Source organism: Theropithecus gelada, chromosome 8 (assembly GCF_003255815.1).
Source record: "Theropithecus gelada isolate Dixy chromosome 8, Tgel_1.0, whole genome shotgun sequence".
Taxonomy (NCBI): domain Eukaryota; kingdom Metazoa; phylum Chordata; class Mammalia; order Primates; family Cercopithecidae; genus Theropithecus; species Theropithecus gelada.
In genome coordinates this window covers 58,371,903-58,389,922 of record NC_037676.1, presented here as the reverse complement: position 1 = coordinate 58,389,922, position 18,020 = coordinate 58,371,903, and positions in this window count along the sequence as shown.

Below are 18,020 nucleotides of genomic sequence, written 5' to 3'. Positions count from 1 at the left end.
GAGTTGGAAAATCCAGTTTGGGGAGCAATTTAAAGCAAAAGTAATACAGTATTTTTCTAGTGTCCATGCCAGTTATTTCATATTCTTATTACCTTTACTAAAACCTCCAAAAAATAATAATGGCGATAGGCATTGGTGTCTCATTCCTGAGGTTAACTGAAATGATTTTTTTTTTAATAAGATACTCTCTGATAGTTTGGGGACAATCCAAGCGTTTCTCCTGTAACATCGTTTCCTGAAGTACCTTTTCTTCTCTAAACACTGCGCACAAAATAACGGGGCTTACCAGAGAGGAATGCCAGGACCTGCCCGGCGCCGGGCCAGGGGCTCTGAGTCTGCGGCACCTGGACCCTCCTCCTTCGGGGGAGTTGGGCCGGGGCGCCCCGCTCAGGCGCGGAGCAAGGCGGTCTGGCGACCCCACCGCAGTTCTCTGCGGTGTGCAGCTCGCCCTGCGTGGGCGCTCCGGCCCAGGGGCAGCCTGTACCCACCAACCTTCTCCGCCATCCGGGGCGCCGCTTCCTCGGGCGCGCGGGTCTCGGCCGCAGCTGGCTGCGGGCTCCGCGCCGAGGACGCGGATGGTGCGGGGCCTGCGGCTCTGGGACAACCCAGACGGCCGAGATGTGCGACCTGGGGCGGCGTTGATGTGACGCCTGCATCCGGCCCCTCCTGTTAAGAAACCCCCTCCAAGCAGAACAGACGGTCGCCTTTATCACATGCAAGAATTACCAAGTTTGGCTGCCGACTTCTAGGAAATGCCTTTTCAGCATCTGTTGATGCGTCCATGTAGGTTTTTCTACTTTCGTTTATTGGTGTTTTCATCTTTGTTGAAACAGGTTGGCATTCCGGGAACTATCTGCTTGTTGTTGACACATTACTGGATTCTCTATGCTAATACTTTGAACTTTTGACTCCATATCAATATGTAAAATCGGCACCTAGTTTCCTTTTTGCTGAATTTATTAGCCTTTGGAACTCAAGTTATTCTGGCTTCAGAAAGACTGGTTGGGTAGGGAGGAGGGTGGAGGATGGGGTTCATTTTCTTGCCGTTTTGAAAGAGCTTAACTATGGGAAATTCAGCCTGCTCTCTAAAAGGCGGATGGTGCTTGAGGCTCCCCTTCCTCTGGGCAGTTCCTCCTTCCCATCTTTACTCAGGCAATTGCTCACTTCAAATGCTCCTGTTGTTCTTGGATCCATCTGGGGACTTGGAATTGCCAGGAAATCACCCATTCCCTGCAGAATCTCACCTGTGCTGCCACAGGATTTGCATGCTGGGAGTCTTTCATCTCCACTGAAAGGAGACTCCCTTATGTCTGTAGCCGTTCTAGTCTGACTTCACCAAGCTGGCACTCAAAAAATCTCACCATCTATTTGTGATGTGGTCACCCTTTGTTTGCTTTAATTTTGTGTGCGTGATAGTTTACTATTGGTTTTCAATTTTTCACCTAGTCTAACAGTCTTTGTCTTTAATGAGTTTATTCAGTTCATTCATAGTTAAGACTGATTTTATTCTCTTACTCTGTGCTTATTACTTTAAGGATGGTTTCTCTTTTTCATTTACCTTATTTTTCTCAGTTTAATAGAGTTGTTAATCATTCCACTTCTTCCCCTTTTAACTTTGATGTTCCTTTGTATGTTTTCGTCTCTTTAATCACTACAGTCCCTTTTCCCCTGCTTTTTATTTTTTGTTTGTTTTGTTTTTGTGTTTTTGCGATGAAGTCTCCCTCTGTTGCCCAGGCTGGAGTGCAGTGGCGCGATCTCACTCACTGCAACCTTCCCCTCCCGGGTTCAAGCAATTCTCCTGTCTCAGCCTCCCAAGTAACTGGTATTACAGGTGAGTGCCATCACACCTGGCTAATTTTTTGTATTTTTAGTAGAGATGGGGTTTCGCCATGTTGGCTGGCCGGTCTTGAACTCCTGACCTCAGGTGATCAGTCCGCCTCTGCCTCCCAAAGTGCTAGGATTACAGGTGTGAGCCACCATGCCCGGCCTTCCCCTGCTTTTTAAGTCTTATCACACATGACTCTTGTTTTATTTGTAGACGAAAATACCAACTATTTTCCTCCATTGAGAACGCCCCATAACACACTAATTCTTCGCTATTCCTTTTCTCTACCCTGTTCTTCACAAATGGACCCATTTATCACCCCCACCTACACACACCCCCATGGCACTTCTCGGACAACCCCAATACTTTGCAAGCAAACTTTAGCGTTATTATTTTCCATAACTCTGGATGACCATCCATTTAAATGTATTCTGATGGTGGATTAAGTGCTATAATCTTTATTTGGTTCTTTATTACCGTTTCTCTTTCTCTACTGAGATTTCCTATGTGTTCATTCAGTGAGCACGTACTTTTATGTCATTCAGTATCATCTTCAAATCCTTTTCTGCTGATCCCAGCCATTGCTCCTTCTCAGGGTCTTCCCACGGATCACCTTTTCTCTTGTCTGTGGCTCACATGTTCCTGTTTGTTGTTGTTGTTGTTTTGTTTTGAGACGGAGTCTTGCTGCATCACCCAGGCTGGAGTGCAGTGATGCTATCTTGGCTCACTGCAACCTCTGCCTCCCAGGTTTAAGTGATTCTCCTGCCTCAGCCTCCCGAGTAGCTGCAATTACAGGTGTGTGCCACCACGCCCAGCTAATTTTTGTATTTTTAGTAGAGACGGGGTTTCAACATGTTGGCCAGGCTGGTCTCGAACTCCTGACCTCAGGTGATCCACCTGCCTGGGCCTCCCAAAGTGCTTGGGATTACAGGCATGAGCCACCTCGCCCAGCCTCTGATATAGAGATTCTTTTAGCCTAAATTTGGCCCCTTGGGGTCTGCCCATTGTATGGGTACAAGAGTCAGAAATGTGGGCAAAGTTTGTACACAGAATTTGCCTCCTGTTCTGAGTCTCTCTGCTTTCCAGGATTCCCACCTCCTCCTTTACTTCCCAGCTGCTGTTTTCCCTCCAAACTGTATTGCCTGATTTTTCAAGTCAATAAGACTACAAAGTTCTATCTGCGATTTAGTTGCCCTGGGAGTGTGTGATACACTTGGAAAATGAATTTTATTTGCCTTGGTTTATAATACTGCATCTGAAAAAGCTATGAAATCTGTTAATTCTCAGAAAAAGTTCCCAACTTTTATGGGTTTATGGTCTTTACATACAATAGGAATGAAGGATTACGTGTGTGTGTGTGTGTGTGTGTGTGTAATCTTTGTAGGTAGCAAAGATTCTGTGTGATGCCTAGGTCATACAAATCTATGATTAACTTTATAACAACTTTTCATACTGTCTTCCAAAATGACTGTACCAGTTTTTTTATTTCCATGAATAATGAGTGAGAATTTCTGTTGCCCCACATTCTTAAGCTATTTTGATATTGGTCTCAGGCGGTTTTAGCTAGTTGTTGTTTTAATTTACATTTCCCAATAACAAATGATGTTGAGAACCTTTATATTTTATTTTCCAACTTCATAAAACATTTTTAGCAAAATATCTGTTCAGATCCTTTGTCTATTTGGTATTGGATTAATTTTGTATTAGGTTGATTTTTTTGTCATTGAGTTTTAAGAATTCCTTATGCATTCTAGATATGAATGCTTTATCAGATAAATGATTTGCAAACATTTTCTCCCAGTCTGTTGCTGGTCTTTTCATTGTTTCAACAGTATCGAAAAAAGCAAAAGTTTTCCATTTTTGTAAAGTCCAATTTATATATTTTTTTTCTTTTGTGGATTGGGCTTTTGAAATTGTATCTAAAAATTTATAACCAAAACTAAGGTCATGAAGATATTCTAGATGTTTTTCTGTAGGTTGTGTAGTATTATGTTTTACATGTAGGCCTATGATCCATTTTGATTTAATTTTTGTATAAGATGTAAAGTATATGAGGTTTGAGGTTTATGTGATTTGGGTTTTTGTTTTGTTTTGTTTTTTTCAAATGGATGGTCATTTGTTTTAGGACAACTTTTTCATTTCTGACTTTTCTATTCTGTTCTATTGATGTGTGTATTTATCATTTCACCAGTCTCACACTATCATAATTACTGTAATAGTCTTGAAATCAGGACACATGCATCTTCCAAGTATATTTTCCTTTTTAAGAGTTGCCTTGGCTATTCCTTTGGTTCTGTGTACATTACATAGATTGTATATATTTTATAATCTACATATTGATACCTATTAAAAAGTTTGTTTGGATTTTTATTTGTGTTGTGTTGCATATATAATTTGGGAAACATGGACACCTTTCAAATATTAAGTCTTTCAATCCATGAACTTAGTATCTTTCTTCAGTCATCTAGATCTTTGTTGCATTGGTATTGTATAGTCTTCTACATACAAATCTTCCACATATATTATAAGACTTATACCTAAGTACTCTTTTAGTGTTATTGTAAATAGTAGTTTTTTAAATTTTAGATTCTAGTTTTTATTGGTGATGTAGAAGATTAAAATTGACTTTTGTATGTTAACCTTATATCCTGTGACCTTGCTAAACCCACTTATTAGTTCCAGGTAGGGGTGTGTGTGTGTGTGTTTCTTTTCTCCTTTCCACTGTATATGCCTTTTATTCCTTTTTCTTGCCTCATTGAACTAGCTACAACTTCCAAGATGATGTTAAGTAAAGGTGTTAATTGAAAACACCTTTGCCTTTTTCTGTATTTTTATAGGGAAAGTATTCAGTATCTTGCCATGAAGTATGATGTTAGTTGGAAGTTTTTCATAATCATCTTTTATTAAGTTAAGGAAATTCCTTTCAACTTCCAGTTTGTATGAGTTTTTTAAAATTATGAGTAGATGTTGAATTTTCTTGAGTGTTTTTTCTTCATTTACTGATAGGTTTTTTCTTATCTAGTCTACTCATATAGTGAGGTACATTGATTAATTTTGAATGCTGAACCAGCCCTATATTCCTGAGATAAGCCTGACTTCTTTGTACAGTATTATCCTTTTTTATGGACTACTGGATTTTACTTGCTAATATTTTGTTAAGGCTTTTCATATCTGTGTTCATGAGAGATGTTGATCTGAAGTTTTCTTGTGAATATATGAGAAAACGTGTGTATGTATGTGTGTGTTTATCTCTCTATAGATATAGAGATATATATACATACAGGTAGATACATCTCTACCAGTGCATAGTTATGCATAGGCAAATTTTAATACAACAACTCAGAGTCCATTCTAACCTTCCCCCTTTTCATATATTAACTCTCTTCTCCTGGTTCTTATTATCTACAATATATTTACTTACTTACCCAATTTTATAATATACATAAAAGTGCTTCATAATTGCTAACCCATATCTACTCACAAGAGCATAATATTTGTTTACAGTTCTTTTGGTCTTTAACCTGAGGGCATGTAGTCAAAATACTGTGTTGACTATTACTCCCGTCCTCTTTCAGTGTGGTCATGTTATCCATTTAAAATAGAGCTGGGTTTGGGAGAGGTTCCAAGATGGCCAAATAGGAACAGCTCTAGTCGACAGCTCCCAGCATGAGCAATGCAGAAGATGGGTGATTTCTGCATTTCCAACTGAGGTACCGGGTTCATGTCACTGGGGCTTGTCAGAAAGTGGGTGCAGCCCACAGAGCCTGAGCCAAAGCAGAGCAGGGCATCACCTCACCTGGGAAGCGCAAGGGGTCAGGGAATTCCCTATCCTAGCCAAGGGAAGCCGTGACAGATGGTACCTGGAAAATCGGGACACTCCCACCCTAATACTGTGCTTTTCCAGTGGTCTTCGCAAACGGCACACCAGGAAATTATATCCCGTGCCTGGCTCAGAGGGTCCTATGCCCAGGGAGCCTCACTCACTGCTAGCACAGCAGTCTGAGATCGAACTGCAAGGCGGCAGCGAGGCTGGGGGAGAGGGGTCCGCCACTGCTGAGGCGGTAAACAAAATGGCCAGGAAGTTCAAACTGGGTGGAGCCCACTACAGCTCAAGGAGGCCTGCCTGCCTCTGTGGACTCCATCTCTGAGGGCAGGGCATAGCTGAACAAACAGCAGCAGAAACTTTTGCAGGCTTAGACGTCCCTGTCTGACAGCTTTGAAGAGAGTAGTGTTTCTCCCAGCATGGAGTTTGAGATCTGAGAACGAACAGACTGCCTCCTCAAGTGCATCCCTGACCTCTGAGTAGCCTAACTGGGAGGCACCTCCCAGTAGGGACCGACTGACACCTCATATGGCCAGGTGCCTTTCTGAGACAAAGGCTCTAGAGGAAGAGGAAGGATCAGGCAGAAACATTTGCCATCCTGCAATATTTGCTGTTCTGCAACCTCCACTGGTGATACCCAGGCAAACAGGGTCTGGAGTGGACCTCCAGCAAACTCCAACAGACCTGCAGCTGAGGGTCCTGACTGTTAGAAGGAAAACTAACAAACAGAAAGGACATCCACACCAAAACTGCATCTGTATGTCACCATCATCAAAGACCAAAGGTAGATAAAACCACAAAGATGGGGAGAAACCAGAGCAGAAAAGCTGAAAATTCTAAAAATCAGAGCACCTCTTCACCTCCAAAGAAACGCAGCTCTTCGCCAGTGACAGAACAAAGCTCGATGGAGAATGACTGAGGATTTGAGAGAAGAAGACTTCAGACAATTGATAATAACAAACTTCTCTGAACTAAAGGAGGATGTTCGAACCCATTGCAAAGAAGATAAAAACCTTGAAAAAAGATAAGACGAATGGCTAACTAGAATGAACAGCATAGAGAAGACCTTAAATGACCTGATGGAGCTGAAAACCATGACACGAGAACTACATGACACATGGACAAGCTTCAGTAGCCAATTCTATCAAGTGGAAGAAAGGATATCAGTGATTAAAGATCGAATGAATGAAATGAAGTGAGAAGAGAAGTTTAGAGAAAAAAGAGTGAAAAGAAATGAACAAAGCCTCCATGAAATATGGGACTATGTGAAAAGTCTGATTGGTGTACCTGAAAGTGACAGGGAGAATGGAAGCAAGTTGGAAAACACTCTGCAGGATATTATCCAGGAGAACTTCCTTAAGCTAGCAAGGCAGGCCAGCATTCAACTTCAGGAAATAGAGACAACACCACAAAGATACTCCTCGAGAAGAGCAACTCCAAGACACATAATTGTCAGATTCACCAAAGTTGAAATGAAGGAAAAAATGTTAAGGGCAGTCAGAGAGAAAGGTCGGGTTACCCACAAAGGGAAGCCCATCAGATTAACGGGGGATCTCTCGGCAGAAACTCTACAAGACAGAAGAGAGTGGGGGCCAATATTCAACATTCTTAAAGAAAAGAATTTTCAACCCAGAATTTCATGTCCAGCCAAACTAAGCTTCATAAGTGAAGGAGAAATAATATCCTTTACAGACAAGCAAATGCTGAGAGATTTTGTCACCACCGGGCCTGCCTTACAAGAGCTCCTGAAGGAAGCACTAAACATGGAAAGGAACAACCAGTACCAGCCACTGCAAAAACATGCCAAATTGTAAAGACCATTGATGCTAGGAAGAAACTGCATCAACTAACGAGCAAAATAACCAGCTAACATCATAATGACAGTATCAAATTCACACATACCAATATTAACCTTAAATGTAAATGGGCTAAATGCTCCAATTAAAAGACACAGACTGGCAAATTGGATAAAGAGTCAAGACCCATCAGTGTGCTTTAATCAGAAGACCCATCTCATGTGCAGAGACACAGATAGGCTCAAATTAAAGGGATGGAGGAAGATCTACCAAGCAAATGGAAAACAAAAAAAAGCAGGGGTTGCAATCCTAGTCTCTGATAAAACAGACTTTAAACCAACAAAGATCAAAAGAGACAAAGAAGGCCATTATATAATGGTAAAGGGATCCATTCAACAAGAACAGCTAATTATCGTAAATATATATGCACCCAATACGGGAGCACCCAGATTCATGAAGCAAGTCCTTAGAGACCTACAAAGAGACTTAGACTCCCATACAATAATAATGGGAGACTTTAACACCCCACTATCAACATTAGACAGATCAATGAGACAGAAAGTTAACAAGGATATCCAGGAATTGAACTCAGCTTTGCACCAAGCGGACCTAATAGACATATACAGAACTCTCCACCCCTAATCAACAGAATATACAGTCTTCTCAGCACCACATCACACTTATTCCAAAACTGACCACATAGTTGGAAGTAAAGCACTCCTCAGCAAATGTAAAACAAGAGAAATTATAACAAACTGTCTCTCAGACCACAGTACAATCAAAATAGAACTCAGGATTAAGAAACTCACTCAAAATCGCTCAACTATATAAAAACTGAAGAACCTGCTCCTGAATGACTACTGGGTACATAACCAAATGAAGGCAAAATAAAGATGTTCTTTGAAACCTATAAGAACAAAGACACAACATACCAGAATCTCTGGGACACATTTGAAGCAGTGTGTAGAGGGAAATTTATAGCACTAAATACCCACAAGAGAAAGCAGGAAGGATCTGAAATTGACACCCTGACATCACAATTAAAAGAACTAGAGAAGCAAGAGCAAACACATTTGAAAACTAGCAGAAGGCAAAAAATAACTAAGATCAGAGCAGAACTGAAGGAGATAGAGACACAAAAAAAACCTTCAAAAAATCAATGAATCCAGGAGTTGGTTTTTTGAAAAGATCAACAAAATTGATAGACTGCTAGCAAGACTAATAAAGAAGAAAAGAGAGAAGAATCAAAGAGATGCAATAAAAAATGATAAAGGGGATATCACCACCGATCCCACAGACATACAAACTACCATCAGAGAATACTATAAACACCTCTATGCAAATAAACTAGAAAATCTAGGAGAAATGGATAAATTCCTGGACATACACACCCTCCCAAGACTAAACCAGGAAGAAGTTGAATCCCTGAATAGAGCAATAACAGGCTCTGAAATTGAGGAAATAACTAATAGGCTACCAACCAAAAAAAGTCCAGGACCAAATGGATTCACAGCCGAATTCTACCAGAGGTACAAAGAGGAGCTGGTACCATTCCTTCAGAAACTATTCCGATCATTAGAAACAGAGGGAATCCTCCCTGACTCTTTTACTGAGGTCAGCATCATCCTGATACCAGAGCCTGGCAGAGACACAACAAAAAAAGAATTTTAGACCAATATCCCTGATGAACATCAATGCAAAAATCTTCAGTAAAATACTGGCAAACCGAATCCAGCAGCACATCAAAAAGTTTATCTACCATGATCACATTGACTTCATCCCTGGGATGCAAGACTGGTTCAACATATGCAAATCAATAAACGTCATATAAACAGAACCAAAGACAAAAACCACATGATTATCTCAACAGATGCAGAAAAGACCTTTGACAAAATTCAACAGCCCTTCATGCGAAAAACTCTCAATAAAGTAGGTATTGATGGGACGTATCTCAAAATCATAAGAGCTATTTATGACAAACCCACAGCCAATATCATATTGAATGGGCAAAAACTGGAAGCATTCCCTTTGAAAACTGGCACAAGACACGGATGCCCTCTCTCACCACTCCTATTCAACATAATGTTGGAAGTTCTGGCCAGGGCAGTCAGGCAGGAGAAAGAAATAAAGGGTATTCAATTAGGAAAAGAGGAAGTCAAATTGTCCCTGTTTGCAGATGACATGATTGTATATTTAGAAAACCCCATTGTCTCAGCCCAAAATCTCCTTAAGATGATAAGCAACTTCAGCAAAGTCTCAAGATACAAAATCAATGTGCAAAAATCACAAGCATTCCTATACACCAACAACAGAAAAACAGCCAAATCATGAGTGAACTCTCATTCACAATTGCTTCAAAGAGAATAAAATACCTAGGAATCCAACTTACAAGGGATGTGAAGGACCTCTTCAAGGAGAACTACAAACCACTGCTCAACGAAATAAGAGAGGACACAAACAAATGGAAGAACATTCCATGCTCATGGATTGGAAGAATCAATATCGTGAAAATGGCCATACTGCCCAAGGTAATTTGTGGATTCAATGCCATCCCCATCAAGCTACCAATGACTTTCTTCACAGAATTGGGAAAAAACTACTTTAAAGTTCATATGGAACCAAAAAAGAGCCCGCATTGCCATGACAATTCTAAGCCCAAAGAGCAAAGCTGGAGGCATCATGCTACCTGACTTCAAACTATACTACAAGGCTACAGTAACCAAAACTCCATGGTACTGGTACCAAAACAGAGATATAGACCAATGGAACAGAACAGAGCCCTCAGAAAGAATGCCACACATCTACAACCATCTGATCTTTGACAAACCTGACAAAAACAAGAAATGGGGAAAGGATTCCCTATTTAATAAATGGTGCTGGGAAAACTGGCTAGCCATGTGTAGAAAGCTGAAACTGGATCCCTTCCTTACACCTTATACAAAAATTAATTCAACATGGATTAAAGACTTAAATGTTAGACCTAAAACCATAAAAACCCTAGAAGAAAACCTAGGCAATACCATTCAGGACATAGGCATGGGCAAGGACTTCATGACTAAAACACCAAAAGCAATGGCAACAAAAGCCAAAATTGACAAATGGGATCAAGTTAAACAAAGGAGCTTCTGCACAGCAAAAGAAACTACCATCAGAGTGAACAGGCAACCTACAGAATGGGAGAAAAATTTTACAATCTACCCATCTGACAAAGGGTTAATATCCAGAATCTACAAAGAACTTAAACAAATTTACAAGAAAAAATTCAACAGCCCCATCAAAAAGTGAGTGAAGGATATGAACAGACACTTCTCAAAAGAAGACATTCATGCAACCAATAGACACATGAAAAAATGCTTATCATCACTTGCCATCAGAGAAATGCAAATCGAAACCACAATGAGATACCATCTCACACCAGTTAGAATGGCAATCATTAAAAAGTCAGGAAACAACAGGTGCTGGAGAGGATGTGGAGAAATAGGAACACTTTTACACTGTTGGTGGGACTGTAAACTAGTTCAACCATTGTGGAAGACAGCGTGGCGATTCCTCAAGGATCTAGAACTAGAAATACCATTTGACCCAGCCATCCCATTACTGGGGATATACCCAAAGGATTATAAATCATGCTACGATAAAGACACATGTGCACGTATGTTTATTGTGGCACTATTCACAATAGCAAAGACTTGGAACCAACCCAAGTGTCCATCAATGATAGACTGGATTAAGAAAATGTGGCATATATACACCATGGAATACTATGCAGCCATTAAAAAGGATGAGTTCATGTCCTTTGTAGGGAAATGGATGAAGCTGAAAGCCATCATTCTGAGCAAACTATTGCAAGGACAGAAAACCAAACACCACATGTTCTCACTCATAGGTGAGAACTGAACAATGAGAACACTTGGACACAGGAAGGGGAACATCACACACTGGGGCCTGTCGTGGGGTGGGGGAAGGGGGAAGGATAGCCTTAGGAGATATACCTAATGTAAATGATGAGTTAATGGGTGCAGCACACCAACATGGCACAGGTATACATATGTAACAAACCTGCACATTGTGCACAGATACCCTAGAACTTAAAGTACAATTAAAAAATAAATAAATAAATAAAATAAAGTATAGCTGGGTTCATTTGTTTTTGTGTTCTACTTTTTTTAATTCCCTGTCCTTGTTGATGTTTTCTTTGAGTATATTTTCTTTAATTAAGTATGTGAAACATTAACATGGTTCTAACATTCAGAATATATTTTTAAACTATGTCAAAGAAATACCACTTCTTCATCATTTTTATCTTATTCTCATACTCTCACATTTTCTACCCACATCTTACCGATCGGCTTTGGTAAGCAATCTCATTAGTTTCCAGTCTATTCTTCCTAAATTTCTTTCTTTTTTTTTCCCACAAATAAGCAAAACATATATATTTTCTTATTCCCCTCCCCCACTTTTTACACAAAAGATGTATTATGGAATATATATTGTTCTATGTTTTGCTTTTTCATGTAACAATATATCCTGGAAATCACTTCAAGTCAGTCCATAGAACTCTTCCTTGTTATTTATTATACTGCATAATTTTATCTTCTGTGGATGTAGCATAGCTTATTTAACCACTCTCCTATGTATGGATACTTAGATTGTTTCACATATTTTGCAGTTGCAAATAATGCTGCAATTAATAACTGCATATGCATTTTCACATTGTTAGCAGTGTATCTTCAGGGTAAACTCTAGATGTTCGATTGCTGAGTCAAAAGGTAAGTGCATAGGTAGTTTTGTTGATTCTCCAAGTTTCCCTCCAAAATGGTTATATGAATATGTTTTCCCATTTATGTTGCTTTTAACAAGTTATTTTTCTCTTTGTACATTCCCCCAACATCTGTAGTTGTTTTCATGGAAAGGTGGGTCTGAATAAACTATTTCAGCATTATACAGAATAATCCCTTGTGCATCACCCTTTTTTTTTTTTTTTTTTTTTTTTGAGATGGAATCTTGCTCTATCACCAGGCTGGAGTGCAGTGGCACGATCTCAGCTCACTCCTACCTCTGCCTCCTGGGGTTTAAGCAATTCTCCTGCCTCAGACTCGTGAGTAGCTGGGACTACAGGCACATGCCATTACACCCAGCTAATTTTTGTATTTTTAGTAGAGACTGGGTTTCACCATGTTGGCCAGGATGGTCTTGATCTCTTGACATCATGAACCGCCCGTCTCGGTCTCCCAAAGTGGTGGTATTACAGGCATAGGCCATCATGCCCGGCTGCGCATCACTCTTAAATATGAAATCAATCAGTGACCACTGGATGTTTCAGGCAACATTCCACATGAAGGAGACAGAGACCTAAATGACAAAAAAGAAAAGTGGAAGCACAGATGAAACAAAGGCAATGAGGAATAGAAAATAATTTTTAAACCTTGTCGTTAATATTCTGTATAAGAAAGACTATTTTGTCCACAAAGAAAAAAAAAACTTATTTTTTCTTTAAAAAAGCAATGTGTGTATATATGTGACATAGAGATATATGTATATATACACACAAGCATGCATATGTGTATTTCCTAACTCTGCCATCTGAGCTGGCTTAGAAGCAGTGATAGCTAGTAGTAATGAGCACACTAAATACCCAAATCTTGGTTTCCAAGTACCATTCTCCACTAAAACATTCAGGGCTGCTTCTAGGGGTGTGTCAAGTAAAGTACAAAACAATCCTCCAACATATTGTTATACTAGACAGTAAGGAAATCCTTAAAGAATGATGGGAGAACATGTGAAAAAGGACACAGAAGCCAACTTCAAGGGGCACCCACTGGCTTCACTTGGGCAAAAATACATAAATAGTGATGGTAATGGATTATAACCCACAGAATAAGATAAGAATATATGAAGCTTATGAAGCCATGGTGATAAAAATAAAATGAAAAATTAGCTGGGCATGGTGGCATGGGCATGTAATCCCAGCTACTCAGGAGGCTGAGACATGAGAATCACTTGAACCTGGGAGGTGGAGGTTGCAGGGAACTGAGATCACGCCACTGCCCTTCAGCCAGGGCGACAGAGTGAGACTGTGTCTCACTAAATAAACAAACAAACAAATATGTATATAAGTAGAGAAGTAGAATTCCATCTAATAATTGTAGAAAGAATGATGAAATTGCCAAGCCAGGAACTGGCAACTATGAATCATCAGTGGATACCTACTAATGGGCAAAACTATGTTGTTGAGAATCAGGTTATTTACCTAAGATTAAACTATTTCCCCACGAAAGCTAGAAGTGAAATAGGAAGCCTATTCTCATCTGATAGCAAAAAAGTTATAGGTCACCTGAATAAAAGTCTAACCTGAATTATAAAAGCAGACTGTCACAACCCCTCAGTCAGTTCCCAGACTTACAGAGCCAGTTTACAGGCCCAGAACCCCTTGAAGGAAGAGGCTGAGTCTCCTTAAAGAAGGACCCCAGACACTGCCAAGAATTTATATTGTTAATCTTTTTTCCCAGACTTCCCTAAAAAGACCTATGGCCTTCTATCAGGGTAACTGTGCATGGGGGAAAGGAAATAATCAGACTTTCCAGAGACTACTAGACACTGGCCTTGAGTTGACACTAATTTCAGGTAACTCACTATGTCACTATACTCCACCAGTCAGAGTATAGGTTTAGGTCCAGTGATCAACTGAGTTTTAGCTCAAGTCCAACTCACAGTTGGCTCAGTGTGTCACTGAACCCATGCTGTGGGTTGTGTCGCAGAATCCTTGGGGTGTCGCTTTGCCAGCCGGAAACCTCTGTGGCTGGTGGCGCCTTTGCCCAAGTTTGGCTCGGGCCCACTGGGCTCATTCCACCCACCCAGCCAGGCAGGCTGCACTTGGCTTCTGCTACCAGCCCAGATCTCATGCCTCCCAAAGGTGAGCCAGGCGCAGAGTGGCAAGGGGCGTGTGAGTGAGCATGGGGTCTGGCCACTGCACACAGCCAGGCATGCTGGCTGCAGTGAGACAGGCAGGTCCAGGCACTGGCACAGGTGCCAGCTCCATGCGAGGCTGCAGCTGGACCAAGCACACTGCAAGTGGCTTCCACTATGGGCACCGGGGAACATGGTACCCAGAAGCTTGGAGATGCCAGGAACTGCAGAGCCCCAAAGAAGGTATCACAATCCTGACCCAAGGAGCTCCTAGGTCTGGGCTCCTCAACATCTCGCAGCTCTTCTTTCCTTCTTGTCACCTGCAACATGGCGAGTGATGGGGTATGTTTCAGCCCTGTTTGTGTTACAGCTTTTTCAGTCCTGTCATTTGGCACCTCCCAAGTTCTTATCCTGCGTCCAGGAAGAATGAGGTATGCAGACAACTGGAGGGTAAGCAAGGCAAAGAGGTTCTTTATTGAGCAACATTACAGCTCTTGGGAGACCTGGAGTGCATAGCTCCTATCTGCAGGCAAGTCATCCCAACGAGTGTCAGCTCTCAACAGAGAGGAGACCCAGAGTGGGTAGCTCCTATCCACAGGGAGGTTGTCCTGACCAATGTGCAGCCCTCAGCAGAGAGGAGACCCGGAGTGGGTAGCTCCTATCTGCAGGCAGGTCATCAGGTTGTCTCTGTGAGTATGACTGAGTCTAGGGTTTTTATGCAGTTCAGAAGGGAGGAAGTGCATGCTGATTTGTCCACAGGCAGCCATGGGTGGGCCCAGAAGAAGGACCATAAGTTCTCACTCCAGGCTGCAGACTCCACTCAGCACTGACAGCCCAACCCCCATGATTCAGGTGGCCCCTGGCTTGAAGGGACTTCACCAGGGACCTGTCTCCTTCCGCCCAGGAGCCTGCCTGCCTCCTGCCACCATCTACATGTCATCCATGACACCTACGCTGTTTGGACCAAAGAGCACCTGCAAGCCTGTGCCCACCCACCCTCAGCACTCCCTTGGCCTCCCTCCTGAGCTCATCAGTAACCAATGTCTGGAGAAGGCTAAGGCAGCAGGGGGCTGACATGTCAGCACCACCCCGAGTGTGTGCACACCCAGCCAGGTCAGACAGCATCCAGGACTCAGCCAGAACTTTGCTCCAAAATCAGAGCTGGCACTGGGAGCAGGGAGAGGCCAAGCAGCAGGACCAGGCACTTCTAAGCCTGTGGGTAATGGGGGTTTCCTGGGCCCCAGAGAGTACAGGGATGCCCAGTATGCAGCCATGGCTGAGCAGCTGCAGCTGCACCCAGGAGGGCAGTGCTCTCACCTGCCAACTTGGAAGGGGACGGGGCTTCCACCTGTTCCTGGGTCCCTGTGGCTCTATGGAGCACGCAGCCCTAGCTGGGCCTCCCCTGCTGCAGCCAGTGTCATGGCAGCAGCTGCTCCAGACAGGCTGCTGCTGCTATCAGGTGTACCTCTGTTCTGGAATGCATAGTTGAAATAGATATACTCAGCAGTCGGCAGAATCCCCACATTAGTTCCCTAACCTGTGTAGTGAGGGTTATTATTGTGGGAAAGACCAAATGGAAGCCATTAGAGCTGACTCCACCTAGGAAAATAGTAAATCAGAAACAATACCACATCTCTGGTGGGACTGCGGAGACGGTGCCACCATCAAGGACTCGAAAACCGCAGAGTGAAAGACTGCCGCCTGGCCACTGGGGATCTCCATGCCTCTGAACCAATAGACAAAAAAGGGGAGTTACTGATCTGGCTAGAGTGATTTATCCTGACTACCAAAGGGAATTGGGACTACTACTCCACAATAGAGTTAAGGGAGAGAGTGTCTGGAATACAGGAGATACCTTAGGGCTTCTTTTAGTATGACCATGCCCTGTGATTAAGGTCAGTGTAAAATTACAACAACCCAATATAGGCAGCACTGCTAATGGTCCAGACACTTCAGGAATGAAGGCTTGGTTCACCCCACCAGGTAAAGAATCACAACCAGCTAAAGTGCTTGCTGAAGGCAAAGGGAATGCAGAATGGGTAATGGTATTTGTCAGTAGTTACAAATACCAGCTACAATCATGTGATCAGTTACAGAAATGAGATTGTAATTATGAGTTATCTTGCTATGAATATGTTTGTGTGCATTAATATACATATACACATATATGCAAATACTTTTGCTTTATTCCCTTTCTAATTCCCTTATGTAACATAACATGAATTAACTTTATATCATAATATTTAAATGTAGTTAAGTATTTCAATTATAGTATTTAAGTTATGAGATATCAGAAGGGTAAACATCATTCTAGGATTTTACCTCCTCTTCTGGGGGAGGGGTTAGTGTGTTTCTGCTGGTATGCAGGATAGCTGTACCCTGTTAGGCAGAATTATCACTTTGTTATTATATTTATTTGGAAATAAGCATGGTTTGAGGAGGTGTCCACGTTGACAAGGGGCACACTTGTGATGGTTAATTTTATATATCCACTTGACTGGACCATGAGATGCCCAGTTATTTGGTTAAACATTTCTGGATGTGTCTGTGAGGATGTTTTTGGGTAAGATTAACATTTGAATTGATAGACTGAAGAAAACAGATTGTCCTCCCAATCGTGGGTGAGCCTCATCCAATCCATTGAAGACCTGAATAGAATAAAAGGATGAGTAAGAAAGAATTCTTTCTCTCTGCCTGTCTTTGAGCTGGGACATTGGGCTTCTTCTCCCTTTGGACTCAGCCAGACTCAGGCTGGAACTTACACCATTGACTCTCCTGGGTCTCCAGGAGCATATCTCCAGCTGCAGATCTTGCAATTCTCAGCTTCCATAATCAATTCTTGCAATTCTCAGCTTCTATAATCACATCAGTCAATTCCTTATGGCAGAGGTGTGTGTGTGTGTGTGTGTGAGAGAGAGAGAGAGTGTGTGTGTATTCCTGCTGGTTCTATCTGGAGAACCCAGACTAATATGTATATATATTAAACATAAAGCTTAAGTACCAGTGTGAATGCAAATGTAATGAATGAATTGCATTCCCCTATAAAAAGACATACACTGTCATAATGGATTTTTTTAACTTACACAAGTTGTTTACAAGAACCACACTTAAAGCCAAGGGACAAAATAAGATTTAAAATAAATGGATATTTCTGTTCTAGTATCCAGAAGATTGTTCAGAAACAAAGAAGGAATTAGATTATGGACATAAAAAGAAGTGACCACTGACAAGGTAGAAACATGTTGGAGAAAAAAACAAGCTTTCAAGTCTGTAATTTCACGTTTTTTTAACCACATGGGAATGAGTGGAAGTTGTGCTAGAGGCATTTTGTCATGTGACTGCTTGCAACTATAATTTTATTGTGATTTAAGAACAATTTTAAAATCCTGGCTCCCCTCCTATTCAACATAGTATTGGAAGTTCTGGCCAGGGTTATCAGGCAAGAGAAAGAAAAAAAGGGTATTCGGATAGAAAGAGAAGAACTCAAATTATGTTTGTTTGCTGATGACATGATCCTATATCTAGAAAACCCCATTGTCTCAGCCCAAAAGCTTCTTAAGCTGATAAGTAACTTCAGCAAAGTCTCAGGATACAAAAATCAATGTACAAAAATCGCTAGCATTGCTATACATCAACAACAGACAGGCAGAGAGCCAAATCATGAATGAAC